This window comes from Primulina huaijiensis, unplaced genomic scaffold (assembly GCF_012295235.1).
Source record: "Primulina huaijiensis isolate GDHJ02 unplaced genomic scaffold, ASM1229523v2 scaffold7585_ERROPOS129901, whole genome shotgun sequence".
Classification (NCBI taxonomy): Eukaryota; Viridiplantae; Streptophyta; class Magnoliopsida; order Lamiales; family Gesneriaceae; genus Primulina; species Primulina huaijiensis.
Genome location: NW_027361167.1, coordinates 73,488 through 92,064, shown reverse-complemented (window position 1 = coordinate 92,064; position 18,577 = coordinate 73,488). Strand labels below are relative to the sequence as shown.

At 39.2% G+C, this 18,577-nt stretch overlaps 1 pseudogene; it reads right to left on the bottom strand.

Annotated features, from left to right (window-relative positions):
- Window positions 1-14,789: 14,789 nt before the first annotated feature.
- On the bottom strand, window positions 14,790-17,039 carry LOC140970549 (uncharacterized; annotated as a pseudogene).
- Window positions 17,040-18,577: the final 1,538 nt, after the last annotated feature.

The following is an 18,577-nucleotide window of genomic DNA, read 5'->3' as shown; positions in this document are numbered from 1 at the left end:
CCCGGAGGTGATAAAACTGGCTTTATCTTGGTCTTCCAGAGCTAATGGGATTTGATGATACCCCTGATATGCGTCCAGAAAGCTTAATAATTCGCATCCAGCGGTAGAATCTACCATCTGATCAATCCGGGGGAGTGGATAACAGTCTTTCGGACAAGGTTTATTCAGGTCCCTGAAATCAACACACATTCTCCACTTCCCAAAGGATTTTGGGACAAGCACCACATTTGATAGCCAAGTGGGGAACTGGACTTCCCTGATATGTCTGGCATTCAGCAACTCTCCTAATTGCTCTTCAATCACTTTATCTTTTTCAGGGCCAAAATGCCTCTTCTTTTGCTTTACGGGCCGGAATCCCGGGAGGATATTTAATTTATGCTCGGCCACTTGGGGCGAGATCCCGCTTAGTTCCTGTTGAGACCAGGCGAAAACACTAATGTTATCTTTTAGACAATTTAAGAGATTTACCCGGGTGGATGCGCAGATGTCTCGGGCCACCCGGACGTGTTTTCCCGGTTCAATTTCCACCACTTCTTGCTCCTCTTCTGCGACAAAATGTACTTCTCCCTCCTTTGCCCCTTCTCGATACTCTTTCTCCTTCCCTTCCTTCCTTGCCTTCTTTTGATCTCCTCGGATCGTCTCCCCATAACATTTCCGAGAAGAGGGTTGGTCCCTCTTGACTTCTCCAACCCGTCCTCGCACTGGAAATTTGATTTTCTGGTGATAAGTGGAGGCCACAGCTCTCATCTCGTTCATGGCCGCCCTTCCCAATATAATATTGTACGATGATGGGGCATCCACTATTGTGAAAATAGTCATCACAGTCTTCTTCAGATCTCCAATGCCCAGGGTCAAGGGTAGAATGATTTCCCCCTCAGGGTATACAGCATGCCCAGCAAAACCAAACAAGGCAGTCTCAACCGCCTCTAGTTGATATTCATGCAAATCCATTTGGATCAGGGCTTCCTTAAATATGACATTAACAGAGCTGTCATTGTCAACGAATACCCTCAACACGTCATAATTAGCCACTCGGGCCTGAATAACAAGAGCGTCATTGTGGGGTAAACTAACTCCTCTGAGGTCGTCTGGTCCAAAGCTTATAACTGGCTCGTCTCTCTTCATCCCATCGACCTCCAAGCATTCCCTCCTGTTTCTGGCTTTCCGAGCCCGATTGGAGTCGCCATCGGTGGATCCTCTCGAAATCATTTTTATTACTCCTCGGCTTGGGGAAGGATCTCTTTTCTCTTGTATATTTTTCTTTTCCCTGGAACTTCCTTCTGCTCTTCTACTTCTACTCGGGATATCCGCTGATTTTTTGGGAGCATTAAATCCGAGACGACGATATACCCAAGGTGTTGATCTAGGTTCATCCCGGGAGGGATGAGATTCCTGTTCAGAGTGCTTCTTGAATTCTTTTCGTAGAGTTCGGCATTCATTTGTATTGTGAGAACACTCTTTATGAAGGGTACAATACCCTTTCCGCTCTGGTCTTGGGGTCCTGGCTACTGGTCCAGGGGGCGATACTACATCCGAGCTGCATTCCTGAATCTCTCGGTCCCGGGAAATTCTCAAAGGCACATGAGATAAAAGTCATGGGCCACTTTTCTTGGGAGCTCTTTCATCAGGCTTGGCTACCCGATCTCCTCTGGCTCTCTTCAAAGCCTCTCTCTTTTGATTTTGCGCCTCTTCCATATTTATGTATTTCTCAGCACGGGACAAGAGATCTTCAAAATTTCCGGGCAATTTCTTAGTCAAAGATCGGAAAAAATCCCCTTCCCACAGCCCTTGCATGAACGCTATGGTCTTCGTCTCGGGTGCACAGGCCGGCACATCCAGGGCCATTCGGTTGAATCTTTTGAGATATGCCCTTAGGGTTTCATCTTGCCTTTGCTTTACCTCAAATAGACTGAAAGCGGTCTTCTTGTACTTCTTGCTGCTGCTAAATTGATGCAAGAATACTTTTTGGAAATCTTCAAAACAATTGATACTCTGTGGTACCAGCCCTTCTAACCATCTTTGTGCAGAGTCAACGAGGGTGGTGAGGAACACTTTACATTTGATCTGGTCCCCGTAGCAATGCAACATACCCATGTTTTCGAAGCGAGCAAGGTGCTCCTCAGGATCAGAACTCCCATCATAGTCCTTGATCTTAGCTGACTTGAAATGTCCGGGTAATGGTTCCCGGATTATAGTATCAGAGAATGGACAACCCTTTACAACTGGAACACTGCTCTTAGAACCAACCTGCCCTTCTAATACTCTTACTTTTGTCCTCAACTCCTCCAATTCTTCCGCAACAGTGGGGGACTTAGAACCTGCACTTGACTCTCTCTCCTCTTCCCTTTTCTCCTCTTCTTGTGGCTGCTCATGTTGTTGTTCAGGTTGGCTAGAATGATGGGTGGTGGCTTGTTTTTCCATGGCTGTCTTGACGGCATCAGTCACAATTTTAGTCAACTCAGCAGGTGTCAAATGGATAGTAGGCTGAGGGCCATTGGGTGGCGGGCCACCTGCAGCAGAAAGATGAGTGTTATTTTCCTCATGGATTCGAGAGGTGTCTTGGTTCGTCCTTCTGGTAGGAGCCATATCAACGTCTTAGAACTCTATTTCCCACAGACGGCGCCAATGATGCGATTCGGGTGAAATGGACGAGCCGGATTGGATACTCCACCGGATCTGCTATCAAGATAATGAAGGGAATAAGAGTAGTGCGAGATATGACTTTCTCTGTGACCTGCAGACAAGGAGATGAACTTGTGAATGGGCGCCGGAGGGGTATCTGGCGTGGCCACTCCGATGCTTAAATCAGCAGAGTACTCAAGCAATAAAACCAATGTAGTCAAAAGATGACTGTGTGAGTGATGTATCAAGGGGACAGTAAATGAGAGTATTCAATGTGAGTTAATATCTGAATGGAGAGTAAATGCAAATAAAAAACCTGATATTTATAGTAAAGATTGTAATGATGACCTCGTTCCTTGCGCTGATTATTAAATATAATAGGGTGACTGCTTATACCCTATATTCTGACATGTCAAATCATACACTAGTCACATCCAGTCCACTTAATTTTGTCAACCATTTATGTTATTGTCAAGAATAAATCGGTCGCACATGCTCTACCAAATTGACGCCATTAAATGCTTTACTCATATCGAGGTGATCGAGCAAAATGCTTCTCGGGCGATTATAGAAGAGCTCGGACATTCCACGTCTTGGGGAAGTCATGTCCCGGGTGGTCCAATGACTCGGCCCATTGACTGATTGCTCACTTTGTGATTTCTAAGTTGTACTCTCCTCGTTTCGAGCAATTATATGACTCAGGTTTCTAACCCGTCTTGTCATGCTATCGGCCTGGAAGCATATCATCTNATAATACATCATTCATGAACCTATCACATTAAACAGATGGTGTCTGACATGTTCTCATGTCATTCGAGTCTGCTAAATAGGAGAAAATACAAATAAGATTCACAATTATAAATGAAATTCGACTAAAAATTCGAATAGTTTCGTGTTCAATTCGTCCTTTTTATTCGATTTCGAAATAATTAAAATGCATGGAAAGGAGAGGGACAAGATCACTTTAGGTTGATAGTGAAATATGCCAAGAAAGATTTAGGGGCCATAGTCTTTTCAGAATACTTCATTTCAAATTATCATCAAATGTCGCATGAGGGAGCGAGCGAGCAATAATGGAGAATTTTATATGGAATATATTTATTTTTTATTGGTGTAGACATCCATCCCTTTGAAATGAAAAATGAAGTCAGATTAATTCAACATGTTTACTATATAACACAAATTTAGGGAAAATTACGTTTTTAGTTATGTATATTTTGCTTGTTTGGTCTTCTATGATAACGGATTTCAGTCTGTATTTTTCAATTTTTGAAAATTTTAATTAATTTTTTTTTTATCAAGAGTGTTGATCAGACATTACATATTTAAATATCACATCAGAGCTATATTGATGTCACATCAACACCACTTAGAAAATGTTGGAAAAAAAAAAACAAACAAACAGAGATGACTGATTGTAAGACTGAAATTTGGTAATGTATCAAAATCACACAATGATAAACATACATAATTGATGTCCTTCTCAACTCTTTATTTTTATGGACATAGAACATACTATGTACCTAACAGATAAGCCTCAGAGAACCCCACAAAAAAATTTAGGCTTATGAATCCACCCACCATGTTGATTTTGGATTTGATCAATTTCATTTTATGATAATTGATAGCCCCACCACATTGTTTTAGTTTAGTTACTTTATTCATGCTTGATGCAATCTTGGGAAAACTAAACCCTATTTGTTGAATTACAAATAATACACAAAAAGTGTTCACCAAAAACTTTATAATTTTCGACTATTTTGATCCAATAGCTGATTTCGTATCCAAAAATACTAACATAACATCGAAAATTAACGACTTTTCAAATGCGACGTAGGTGATTAGATTAAAATAACCGAAAATTAATGTTTAATGGATCAAAACAGAACTTTGAAAACTTAATAGAATAAAACCTAAAATTGAACGTATCTATATTTACTTTCTATTAGATATATCCAGCCTGGAATCTCAAACCCATGAATGTAATTAACTAATTCAAGACCCTATTTGTGTCAATGTTTCATCAAGTTCATGTAGTCAATATCCACATTAATTAACGTGAAATTCATCGTCCATTTGGGGAAAAAAAATTTAGGAAAAAAAAAGATTACATTTTTTTGTCTGGATTTGACAACATGGGGGATGAATCATAAATAAAATAACAGAATTTGGAGCTATTAGCTGAGAAATTGGCCATCATCTTTGGCCATTTGTCCTAAAATTTAGGGTTAAAATAATACAAACAATTTAGGGTGTGGTGCAACATGAATAGACAAAGGCTGTGTAATAAACAGGGCATGCCGATTGAACTTTTTGCACAGAAGCAAGTCAAAGAACATGCATGCACCACAATAAATTAATTTATTAATTTCTTATTTTTATTTAATAGTTTTATTTTGTACATATGTTTTCGATGGAAGGATTTGAAACGAGTGGATTTCAAATTTTTAAAGAATTTTCCATTTTCTATGATGTTCTAATATATATTACATGATCATGATTTAGATTTGGTCGTGCAAATGCAATATATGTTTTTAAAAAACAAATTAAGCCAAACATATGTTTTATTCCTCAGTATATTTTTATAAAATTCTTCTTCTCAAAAAAGACATCCGAAAACATACCCTTATTTAAATCTCATCGTCTCCATTGAGTTTCTCCAGCAAATTTCGCGAAAAATAGAGAGCGAAAGAAATTTAAATTCACCAATTAAACCATTTTTGGACTTCTGATAGATTCAAATCTGGTGTTCATTATTTGAACTTCAATTTCTTTAATATCTTGATATGCTTTTAATTGCAAGTTCATGAACCATGCTAGGTACGTAGTAGCCTAAAATTATATAATTTGGGCCTTAGTTTGCTGATTATATAATAGACCAAGGTTCCCAAAGAGCACTGCATTATACATATATTGGGTTCCTAACATTTTCTAAGGATGAAAACACACAAAAGAAGGTTAGATTGTCCTAAGGATAGGTTGAACTGAACCGACAAGAAGATATCAATTAGATGTTCCAAATTAATCTTTATTACTTACCTATGTGAGTTTAATTTGTTGGTAAAAAATGGTAAAAGCTGGTAATCAAATTTTAATACAAATTATCTTATGTACAACGATTTTTGAGTGGGATTTTCAGTCTCCTTTTAAAAGGCTGCCAAGGACTTGATGGTCAGTAGGTTAGGGGTGGGCGTCGGGTCGGGTTTCACGGGTTCGGGTATTTCGGGTCGGGTACCCGAAATTTTCGGGTAGCACATTAATTACCCGAACCCGAACAGTAATCTGTGCTACCCGATGGTTCGGGTACCCGAAATTTCCGCGTATGGTCGTCGGGTACCCGAAATTTGTTTAAAATTTTCTCTAAGCAGTGAATCAAAAGGTTTTAGTGATTAGTCTAAGCAATTTGTTGGTAATCCAGTATCATAAAAAAGAACACCAACCATACAAATTAATTCTGTATTCCGACTGAAACAAGAGGACCACATTCAAGTCCTCTGCAAATACTAAAGATCCCTTATTTTAGTGGAACAAAGAAGTTTTCAGATTCCTTGCAAATAACCAATTAATTTATACGTTAAACGTTTGGAAATAACCAATTAATTTATACATTAAGTTTTCAGATTCAAGCACTGAAGCACGGATGACCACGATCCCACGCCCAACAAATAATAATTATTTCACAATAATCACTACAACAAAAATCGTATTTAACAACACATCAAAGACAACGGTTTTAACAAAAACCGTTGTCTTTTTACTTTTAACAACGGTTTTAACAAAAACCGTTGTCGTAACCTAAAAAAATCCGCTCAAAGACAACAGTTTCTTTAAAACCGTTGTTTTTGATATATCTACGACAACGGTTTTTAAAAACCGTTGTCTATGAGCGTTTTTTTTTTGCCTACGACAACGGTTTTTAAAAACCGTTGTCTATGAGCGTTTTTTTTTGGGCTACGGCAACGGTTTTTAAACTGTTGTCGTATTAGCGTTTTTCTTCAAGCTACGACAACGGTTTGTAAAAAACCGTTGTCTTTCAACTGGTTTTTCTACAAATTTTGTTGTCAATATTAGATTTTGCGACGACCTAAGTAAAATCTGTCGCTAAACCGTCGCTAAATTAAATATTGCGACGGTTTAAGTATACCCGTCGCTAAAATTAGCGACGGTTTTAAGTAAAACTGTCGCCGATGTAGATATAGCGACGAATTAACGAGAACAGTCGCTAAATTTCGCGACGGTTTTTGTATAATCGTCGCTACATTTAGCGACCGTTTTGGTAAACCGTCGCCGATCTATAATTAGCGACGGTTATATAAACCGTCGCTATATTTAGCGACAGTTTAATATAACCGTTGCTAAATAAAGCGACAGTTCTTGTAAAAGCGTCGCAAATTTTAAATCGGCGACAGTTGAAAAAATAACTGTCGCTAATTGCGACGGTTTAAGCAAAACCGTCGCAAACTGTCTATAAATATCCCAACCCTCAGTCCATTTTCTACCATACCACTTCACAACATTTAAAATTTTTCTCCCTTACACAATTTTAATTTCGTTTTTCTCTTTAAAGATTAATAAATTTTTACCACTTCACAACACTTAAAATTTTTCTTCCTTACACAATTTTAATTTCGTTTTTTTCTTTAAAGTTTAATAAATTTTTAAAATTAAGAATATAATATTTTTGACTGAAATTTTTTTTATTTTACTGACAAAAATAGCGACGAAAAGCATAAAACACCATCGCTAATATTAGCGACGAAATTGAAGAAATACTGTCGCTAAATTTAGCGACGGTGTATAAAACCGTCGCTCTTTAGCGACTATTTTAATTACGACCGTGGCTAATTTTAGCGACGGTTAACTATGATTTCCGTCGCAAATATTAATTTGCGACGGTTGTTTAAAACCATCGAAAATTGTAACTACCACAACACTCTAAAACCGTTGTCTTTTAGCGAATTCTTTAACCACATGACCTTTAACAACGGTTTTGTATACCTACGACAACGGTTTTTCACCGTCATCTTTAGACGTCTACGACAACGGTTTTTCCCCGTTGTTGTAGGCCTTTTAACACCGTTGTTAGAAGCCCTGTGGTTAAAGAGTGTGCTCAAAGAAAACGTAGGCCTTTTAAAACCGTTGTTAGAAGCCCTGTGGTTAAAGGGTGTGCTCAAAGACAACGGGGAAAAACCGTTGTCGTAGGCCTTTTTTCTTGTAGTGAATACTCACTTTTTGAGAAGAGGCGGCTGACTGAGAGGTGACCGGCTGAGGCGCAGCGTCGGGAGGGAAGATGAGGCGGCGCCGAAGAGGGAAGAGCCAAATTGTCGAGTGCCGAGTGCCGAAGACTGAAGAGTGATTTAGGGAGAAGAGCGAAGATTGATTTAGGGCACTACAAGAAAAACGCCCAACAACAACGCATATACAACAACGGTTTTTGTGAAAACCCGTTGTCGTATAGTCTTTAACAACGGGTTTAGTGAAAACCGTTGTCGTAGGTAAGTTTTGACGACGGTTGTACAAAACCGTTGGCTTTTAGGGGGTAAAAGACAACGGTTTTCATAAAACCGTTGTCTTTTAGGAGTTCAACGACAACGGTTTTCATAAAACCGTTGTCTTTTAGCGTTTTTTTAAGGCAAAAGACAACGATTTTATGAACCGTTGTCTTTTGCCGTGTTTTTTTATCAATCGACAACGGTTTTCAAAAACCGTTGTCGATTGGCGTATTTTTCAGACAAACGACAACAGTTTTAAAAAACTGTTGTTGAATTTAGCGACGGTTCTGATTTAACCGTCGCTACTTTGGCGACGGTTATATTAAGACCGTCGCATGTTTAAGTTTAGCGACGGTTGTTTTTACACTGTCGCTATATTAGCGACGGTTTTATTAACCCCGTCGCTAAATGTAGCGACGGATTTAAACAAACCCGTCGCGAATTTTAAATTAGCGACCGTTTAGAAAAAACTGTCGCTAAAATGACCGACAGTTTTCAAATTTACGACAGTTAAATGAAATAACCGTCGCGAATGGCGACGGTTTAGCCAAAAACCGTCGCCAATTCTCTATAAATAGCCACATTCTCGGTCCATTTTCACAACATCACTTTACAACACTTACACGATTTTAGTTTCGATTTTGAGTAAATTTTTTCGCTTAAAATTTTTCTGTGTTAGTTAAAATCATGAATATTGTTAGCATAGTCAGATGAATATTGTTAGCATAGTCAAATTATAAGCATTTTTTTTAGATTTATTAAAAGTAATTTTTTTTTATTTTAATGAAAATAATAGCGACAGACATTATTAATAACTGTCGCTAAAATCAGCGACGGACTTGATGGTAATCTGTCGCTAAATTTAGCGATCGTTTATAAAATCGTTGCTAATTGGCGACGAATTGTTTAAAGTCCGTCGCTAATATTAGCGACGGCTAAGAAAAAACCGTCCCTAATGCATTAGCGACGGTTTTAATAAACCGTCGCTAATTAAGCTACAACAACGGATAAAAACCGTTGTCGTTGAACGGACTTTCAACAACACCCTCAGTTACAACAGTTTTTAAAGGCCTACGACAACGGATAAAATCCGTTGTCGATTAGCGTTTTTCTTGTAGTGGGGATTTATTTTTTTTATTTCTTAATTTAAAATATAAAACAATATAAATATATATATCATATATGTATATATGGAATATCGGGTACCCGTTTGTAATTTTGGGTAGTAATATACTACCCGAAACCGACCCGAAATTTTTTATATCGGGTTCGGGTAGAAATTAAGACAAAAAACAGACCCGATCGGGTCGGGTCGGGTACCCGATACCCGATCGCAAACGTCCACCACTACAGTAGGTTCCTTTCGATTTAATGAATGGTCATAAATTAACCAAAACTCAAAAAACACGAAAGGAGATAATTTTATCTGTCGGAACAAATAATAATAATAATAATAATAATAATAATAATAATAATAATAATAAAGAGTTGGAAGTAATTGTCAAACTATATGGTTTGAACATTATTTTTTCTCTAATTAATCTTCAGTTTTTGTTCCATATATTAAATGACAGGACACAAACCAGCTGAAAGTTTATCATATACTAATTATAATATAATTTGATATTTATATACATTGTTGTGCAAATTCTTTCCTTAGTTTTGTGACTTCTTGTTGTTGTGCATCCATACCTTAAACACTTGCCTTTTCACCCCAACTTCATTGCAGAACTTCAGCACTCCTTCATCATCTTCGTTTTGAATCCTCCAGCCCAGTTTCGTTGCGAATTCATGCATCATATCCTTCTGTTTCTGATTGAATTTAGTCCTGAATCGCTTCTTTGATACCGAAGAGGAAACTCGCATCAATGCATATCCTCGGTGGATGATTCTGATATCCCTTCACAGCTGTTCCCCGAAAAATTTATTACGTGAAGGTATGAAGCATGCATGAACGTCTGTTCATTGATCAAAAAATGAATAGTAGAAGGAAGCCGAAGCTTCTGTTTACAAGCATCCCTATTTATCTAATCTGTTCACTATCAGTTAACTGTCATCTAACTATCTAACCAACTACTAACTTTAATATATGTGATATACCCCCCTCAAGATGTACTATAAATGTTTTTGATAGACATCTTGGAGAGGAGAGTCGATAGGGTGGTAGCTGGTAGCGGCTTTGTGAACATGTCCGCAAGTTGAGAGTTAGAGCGAACGGGTAGCAGCTTGATAGAGCCATCTAGGACTCGTTCACGAACAAAGTGACAATCTATTTCGATGTGCTTGGTTCTTTCATGAAAAACGGGATTAGTGGCAAGGTGAATTGCTGATTGGTTATCGCAAAATAAGGTTGCTGGGGAAGGCGGCGATATATGGAAGTCACGCAGTAGGTGAATGAGCCATAAAATTTCACTGGTTGTGCTAGCCAAGGCTCGATATTCGGCTTCAGTGGAGGATCTGGAGATTGTGGCTTGTTTCTTTGCCTTCCAAGATATCAGGGCATCACCAAGGAAGACACAGTATCCTGTCACAGACTTCCTTGTATCAGAACACGAGGCCCAATCAGCGTCGGAGAATGCTCGCAATTGGGTGGATGATGAGGCAGAGAAGAATATGCCTTGGCCAGGGGCTGATTTGAGATAACGCAAAATGTGTTGCACAGCCTGTAGATGTGTTGTACGGGGCTGCGATACATACTGACTAAGTTTGTGGACCGCAAACGTAATGTCTGGACGCGATAATGTGAGATAAAGAAGTCGTCCAATTAGGCGACGATATTGTGAAATGTCCTCCAGCACCTCACCATCAATATGGTTTAGACGAATGCGTGGTTCCATTGGTGTTGAAACCGGCTTACTGGCGAGAAATCCGGTATCCTCCAACAGCTTCAGAGTATAATGTCTCTGGGAGAGGCAAATACCTTGTTGTGATCTTGCTATTTCTAGACCAAGAAAGTATTTAACGGAACCTAAATCTTTGAGCTTGAACTGTCCTTGGAGAAATGTTTTTAAAGATTGGATAAGAGGCGGAGATGGCCCTGCAATGATAATATCGTCCACATATACAAGCAAGGCAATGAAAGAGGGTCCTGCTCCTTTTGTAAACAGCGTATGATCGGATTGGGATTGGGAGAATCCTGATTTAAGTAATGATTGAGAAAACTTGGTATACCACTGTCGTGAAGCTTGACGAAGACCATAGATCGATTTATGAAGTTTGCACACAAGTTTCTGGGATGGAGTGCTATGTGGAACCTGTGTTATGTATCCAAGAGGTAAATCCATAAAGACTTCCTCCGATAGGTCGCCATTGAGGAAGGCATTGTTCACGTCCAATTGAACAAGGTTCCAATTTTGACTCGCTGCTAGTGCTAATAGAACTTTGACAGTGGCTAATTTGGCAACGGGTGAAAATGTTTCAAAGAAATCCACACCCTCCTGTTGAGTGAACCCTTTGGCTACAAGACGGGCCTTGTGTCTTTCCACCGAGCCATTGGACGCATATTTAATCTTGTAAACCCATCGACATCCGATGGAATGTTTCCCAGGGGGTAATGGAACAACTGACCATGTTTTGTTAGCTTCCATAGCGTCTAGCTCATCCCGCATCGCTTCTTGCCATTGGGGAAGATTGACCGCTTGATGGAAAAATTGTGGTTCAAACTGTGAAGAGACATTGAGTATCAAATGACGATATGGATGGGACAGTGAGTCATAAGAAATATAAGAGCTCAAAGGATATGACGATCCAGATGGCAACTGGTTGTTCAACTTCATTAAGTTACAATGGTAATCACGGAGATACGATGGAGGTTGTGTATGTCTGCATGACGTTCGATGAGGTAGTCCTCCTGGTTGTTCAGGAACACGAGGTTGTGAAGAAGAATTAGTGCTGGAATCATTTAATTGTGGAGCCTCAACTGATGCTGGATTGATGGTGTCTACGTTTGGTGAGTCTAATGACAATGGCAGAACCACACCAGGGAATGGATCGCTGTTGACAGGTGAATTGATTGACATAAATGGAAATGTGTTTTCATGAAATATGACGTCCCGAGACACAAGGACTTCTTGGCTCTGGATGTCAAGCAGTTTGTAACCTTTTATACCTGGAGGATAACCCAGGAAAACACAAGCACGAGCCCGGGGTGCCATCTTGTCACGATTAGCAGCCAGAGTTGATGCAAATGCGAGGCAGCCAACCGTGCGCAATAAAGAGTAGTCAAATGGTTTCTGGTATAAGAGTTCATAAGGTGACTTCTTTTGAGTTGTGGGGGATGGTATTCGGTTAATCAAGAAGGTTGTTGTCAATATACATTCTCCCCAAAACTTAGCAGGCACATGGGATTGAAAGAACAGAGCTCGAGCAACATTAAGAAGATGCTGGTGCTTCCTTTCGACTACTGAGTTTTGTTGGGGTGTTTGCACACACGAGAACTGATGTATAATGCCTCTTTCAAGGAATAATTCTGTGAACGCAAGCTCTTTTGCGTTGTCAGTTCGAAAGGCTTTGATTTTCTTGAGGAATTGTGTTTCGACCATAATGCAGAATTTTGACACAAACTTATGTGCATCTGACTTGTTTTGAAGTAGAAACACCCATGTAAATCGTGTACAATCATCTACCAACGTTAAGAAATAACGTTGGTTATTTTGTGTTGAAACATGGTATGGTCCCCATACATCGCAGTGCACAAGATCGAAAGGAGAAGTAGACATGTTATTATAAGATACAAAAGCTAGTCTTCTTTGCTTAGCTAATGGACAAATGAAGCAAGTTTTACACTTATCAGAATTGTGTGTACTGCAGTGTAAGCTATCCTTTAGAGCATCCAAGACTATAGCAGACGGGTGTCCGAGGCGACTATGCCATGTTTCCATCGATATCTGATTGATAGCAGTATGTTGGAAGCCTGAACTTGTATCAAGAACATAGAGCCCGTCTATTTTCTTACCCTTGCCAATCGTCTTCCTCGTCATTTCCTCCTGAATGATGAATGAGTTATGATAAAAACTGATCATTGACTTGGCATTAGTAAGAAGAGAACTGACAGATAATAGGTTGAACTTGAAGCCCGGTATAAACAAAACATCCTCAAGAATTAAGGAATCACCAATTCTAATGTCGCCACAGTACTTAACTTCGATCCTTGTGTGATTAGGTAGAGTAACTGTGGATCCACTAACTGGTTGAAGTGATTTAAACATGTGTGCAGTGGAACAGATGTGTCTTGATGCCCCCGAATCAACAACCCAATACGAAGGAGAGGACAAATCAGTCGGAGTATATGTAGATAAACACATACCTGTGGTGTGAGCATTATTTGAGCCACTCGCATTCCCAGTGTTTTTGTCAATCGAAGAAAGATGTTGATCAAACATCATCCTTAACTGGTTCAATTGATCGGTATTAAAGCTTTGGAATAGATTCTGAGATGGACCATCGTTGTCATTAGTATTACCCGAGGATTCGTGTGAACCAGAGATTTGATTTGCAGTGACCACATTTGGTCGAGTGATGGATTTTCCATGATACTTAAACCCTGGGGGATACCCATGAATCTTATAACATGTCTCTACTGTATGTCCATGGACATTACATTTAGTGCAAAATGGTCGTTCTCTGTGAAATCTTGTTGGCCCACGTACATGAGCTTGTTTTTGTGGCTGATCACTCCTTAGTGCAAATGCCATGTTTCCTGGAGAGTTATGGGCTGTAAGTTGGGATCCAATTGCTCTTTGACGTTCTTCTTGAACTACCAACGAGAAAACACGATTGATCGGAGGGAGCGGGTCAAGTAACAAGACTTGGCTTCGGATTTGGGCAAAAGAATCATTGAGGCCCATAAGAAAGGTCATGATATAATCCATCTGAAAGTGTGCGTCCATCTTCTTAACCCCTTCACAATTGCATCGTTCACAGCCGCACATCGGACGGAAATTATTCAATTCTTCCCAGAGAGCTTTAAGTTTCGTAAAATATACGCTTACAGATTGTTGTTCTTGACGTAAGTTGACTAGATCACGTCGCAATTGGAAAATTCTGGGCCCGTTGCTTTGTTGAAATCGTTCTTTGAGGTCTTCCCAAATGTTAGCCGCAGACTCAGAGAAAAGGACGCTTGCGGAAATTTCTTTGGATACAGAATTCAAGATCCAAGAAATCACTATGTTGTTGTTTCGGGTCCAAAAATTCAGAAGATTTGAATCTGACTCCGACGGTTTGTCGATCGTTCCGTCAACAAAACCGAACTTGTTCTTCACAGAAAGCGCAATTTTCATGGCTCTGCTCCAGGATGAATAGTTGTCGCCTGTAAGTGACTGTGAGACCAACGTGAGACCTGGATTATCTGAGTGATGCAAGAAATATGGGCTCAGGGGATCGTCAATGGCGGACTGACCAATTGAGCGAGAGGGCTCGGATGAATTTCCAGGAGCCATAGATCCTTCAATCCAGAATTAATGAAAAAAAAATACGAAAGTATTAGAAATCAATGCGCCAATCTCAATCTAGAGATTTTGTGCGGAAGCTCATGCTCTGATACCATATTACGTGAAGGTATGAAGCATGCATGAACGTCTGTTCATTGATCAAAAAATGAATAGTAGAAGGAAGCCGAAGCTTCTGTTTACAAGCATCCCTATTTATCTAATCTGTTCACTATCAGTTAACTGTCATCTAACTATCTAACCAACTACTAACTTTAATATATGTGATAAAATTCACCGTTGTTGTCAGCATTGGAGCGACGGTGGTGGAAAAATGTAGCTGGTGGTGAGGAGGAGCCGCCGTGGTTGTAAGTGCTAGGAAATGAAACGGCTCCGACTCGCCTCCAATCTCTTCCCGGTGGAAGTTTCGGTGACAATCACAGGCTGAGCAGTTGACGGATTCTTGGGTTCCCTCTTCTCCACTGGGCATGAATTCTCGGCATCCATCAACTGCATGGTTCCCCGTGCTTGCAGCATGATTCTTGAGGCATTATCTGTATGTAATCCATGCAGCACTGTTGAAAGTGGTGGAAGCTTCAGGGTTCTAGAGATTGTGGCGATTCCCATGGCGGAGGTGGTTGTGAAGGTGTCCTTGAACTTGATGCACCACCGGCTCTGGCGGTGGTTGGATCTGGATCTTGATTGGCGGGATTTTCTTCATACAGGAGCTGATCTAGGATTTGCATAGGGCTGAAAATGGAGATCCCAAGGCGGGTCGAAACAATCGCGTTCCGCAGTCTCTCCGATGGGGTTGAAACCAAAGGTGCAAGAGGCAACTTCATTGGTGATTCTTGGTTGTATCTTGGGGGATTTTGATCCCTTTCTTGATCTCAGTGGTCCATTAAATTCTACTTCTCGAGTGACAGATTCTTTTGATAATTCTTCAAACATATATTTGGTTTTTTCTTTTTTCTTAATATTATTTCCTCAGTTCTACATTAAAAACATAAGCTAAATAAGCTCAAAAGGTGAACAAGTTGATTATAAACTAAGTAATCTATGGGGTTAACGATATAAGGTATCTTTTTCTTTGATTTAAAGGTAAAAACTGTAATGACGTATATCTGATAATTATTCTAACATATGTTTATTCTTTGGAAAATAGCGAAATTCTTTATTTAAGTTTGTCTATATTGGGTTTTGGTATTTGAATTTAAGTAGTCAAAATTAATTTTTGGTTATGTAATTTAGGTACACTACAAGAAAAATGTTTTTTTGCGGCACGACATTAACGGCGTGCATTAAAAACACACCGTTAATGTAATTTTTAAAGGCGTGCTTTTAAATGCACGCCGTTAATGTGATTGCACCTTACAACAACCACGACGTGCAGAACAAAAACGCTGTAAATATATTTATCAACGACGTACCGGAATGCACGCCGTTAAAGTATTTTGTTTCGACGGCGTGTATTAAGTACGCTGTTAAAAATCATATTTACGTCACATCAGCACTAAAGTGAAATAAAAACAAAATATAAAAAAAAAACACAACTTACAAGACCAATATTCAAGATTATTACTTACAAGATCGAAACCCAAAAGATGTCAACTTATATTGCCATTTTGAAACTAGGTCATCCTAAGGTCGATGCTTTTGGAATTTGTATACTCGCCACCAATATTCCCATATTTAATCAAGTATTGGTATGCTCACGGTTCAATTTCAAGAAAATCAATAACCTATTAAATATAAGACGAGCCATCAACCAGACCAATAACATTTCAAAAAAAAAATCATTTTCCTTATAATGAATAACAGGAAATGTCGATCCACTAAATGAAATTTTAGCTAGCAAAGACGTATAAAATCAACCAACTGCTCGAAGGAAAATGGAACCTTAAAGTACTCACCTAAAAACAAAATAATATATGTAAAGAGAAAGATGCTTAAGATGTATGACAGAATTAAAGGAAATGTTTGTCTCCCAAGTCCCAACAGCACTAGCTACTTCAAGATTTTGGCCAATAAAAAGTTAGCCAACCAATGATCCAAAGGAAGGCCACTCGAGATATACCAGGGATATATACCTACATACCTGCTGCAACCACATACACAAATATTTTTACATTTTTATTTTCAATACATGAGCCATTATAATGTTATAGTAGTAAGTATTATTAGAGTTACCGTATAATTGACAAGTTATAAGTTTGGAATCTCTATCTGTGAGGCTGTGGTGTCACAAGGAGAGACTTCGCCCTACGTAGCAACCGACAAGAAAGGTCATTTTGGTACTCTTAATCCACAGCCCCAATTAATACAATATCACCTTAATTTTGTTGCCTTGTTCTGTTGGATAGCTAATTGTATGCTATCACCCCATCTCAAACCCTAACCTTCTACACAGATACACATGTATATGATGACCAATATGAGCTCGAACCCTTATTCGTAACTCCCGGAACTTCTTGAGTAGTGGCTCCCTTCCATGACTCATTTAACACTACAAAAAAACGATGAGATCACGACGGTTGTAGGAAAAACCGTCGCAATTATAGCGACGGGTTTAGAAAAACCGTCGCTACAGTAGCGACGGTTTTTAATACAACCGTCGCTTACAAAAAGAAGCGACGGTTTATAAAAACCCGTCGCTATTGTAGCGACAGTTTATCATACCCGTCGCTGAAACAGCGACGGGTTATTTCAAACCGTTGCTAATATTACGACGGCTCGAACCAACCCGTCGCCATATTAGGCGACGGGTATTATGACCGTCGCCTTTGGCGACGTTTATATTTAAGTCCGTCGCCATATTAGGTGACGGTGTTTTCACCCGTCGCAATATACGGCGACGGGTCTTGTTTACCGTCGCTACTAGCGACGGGTATAAATACCCGTCGCTATTAGCGATGGCTTGCATAAACCGTCGCCGATCTAGATCGGCGACGGTGTATCAAAAATCGTTGCCATAAGCGACGGTTTAAATTAAAACTGTCGCTACTAGCGACGGTTACCGTCGCTATGATTCTTTATATACCGAGGTTCGCGAACATTTTCTTCATCGATTTTCGCCTTTCTTCTCTGGTATTAGCGAGACTATATAATTTCGTAAATTTGCTCGTCGGTGTGTGATCTTCCAACGTTACGTGGATCTGCAAATCTTCGCGCACATCAGGTTTTTAAAGCGTTTTCTTTACAAGATATGAAATTTTAATTTTCACGTAGTAGTTTATTTATGAATTTTAACGTAGTATTTGATTTATGAAATTTAGTGTAATAGATTATTTATTTTGTAAATAATGCATGATTTTTTTCATATTTAAAAACTTGTAGGCTTCAATGGATAACACAGATAGAAGTTGGATGTATCGTAGGTTGGAGAATGGGTTCTTGAGTAGTGAATTTTGTGTTGGTGTTGAGACATTTGTGTCATTTGCACTAAGTCATCTTGAGTAGTGAATTAATGAGCTTATATGTTAATGTTTTACAATTAATGAGTTTATTTTAGCGAGCACGACATGGCAGAGATCCAACGTCATGGGAGCTATTGTGAGGACCCGGGCTCTAACTCGATTATCTTTTGGGATTAATTGGATCTTTGCTAGAAAATGTGGGTCAAAATTTTGCTTTTAACATTTATTCAAATGTATATAAACAAGCACAAGACATTATATAAAATACTGTCATCTTATTCAACTACAATTAACATTCACATGTTCGTCTACAATTAACATACTAGTGTTTAAAAATTCAGTACATGTCTAGTAAGAAACCACTAGTGATCTTCTACGCCCGTAATCTCCACGCTATCTCGATCTCTCATCCTCTGCGTGACCCTGATCCTGTCCCACCTGTTGTCATGCACACATACAGACACAACAACAGCCGGATACTCCGGTGAGAACAAATCCCAGTATAAAACATGTATACATGCATGTCATGCAATTAAATACAATGTAATAAAACATAAATCAATGTTTATGACACATTAGTGAATACAGATATAACTCTGCGACTCTTATTCTTTGACTCGAC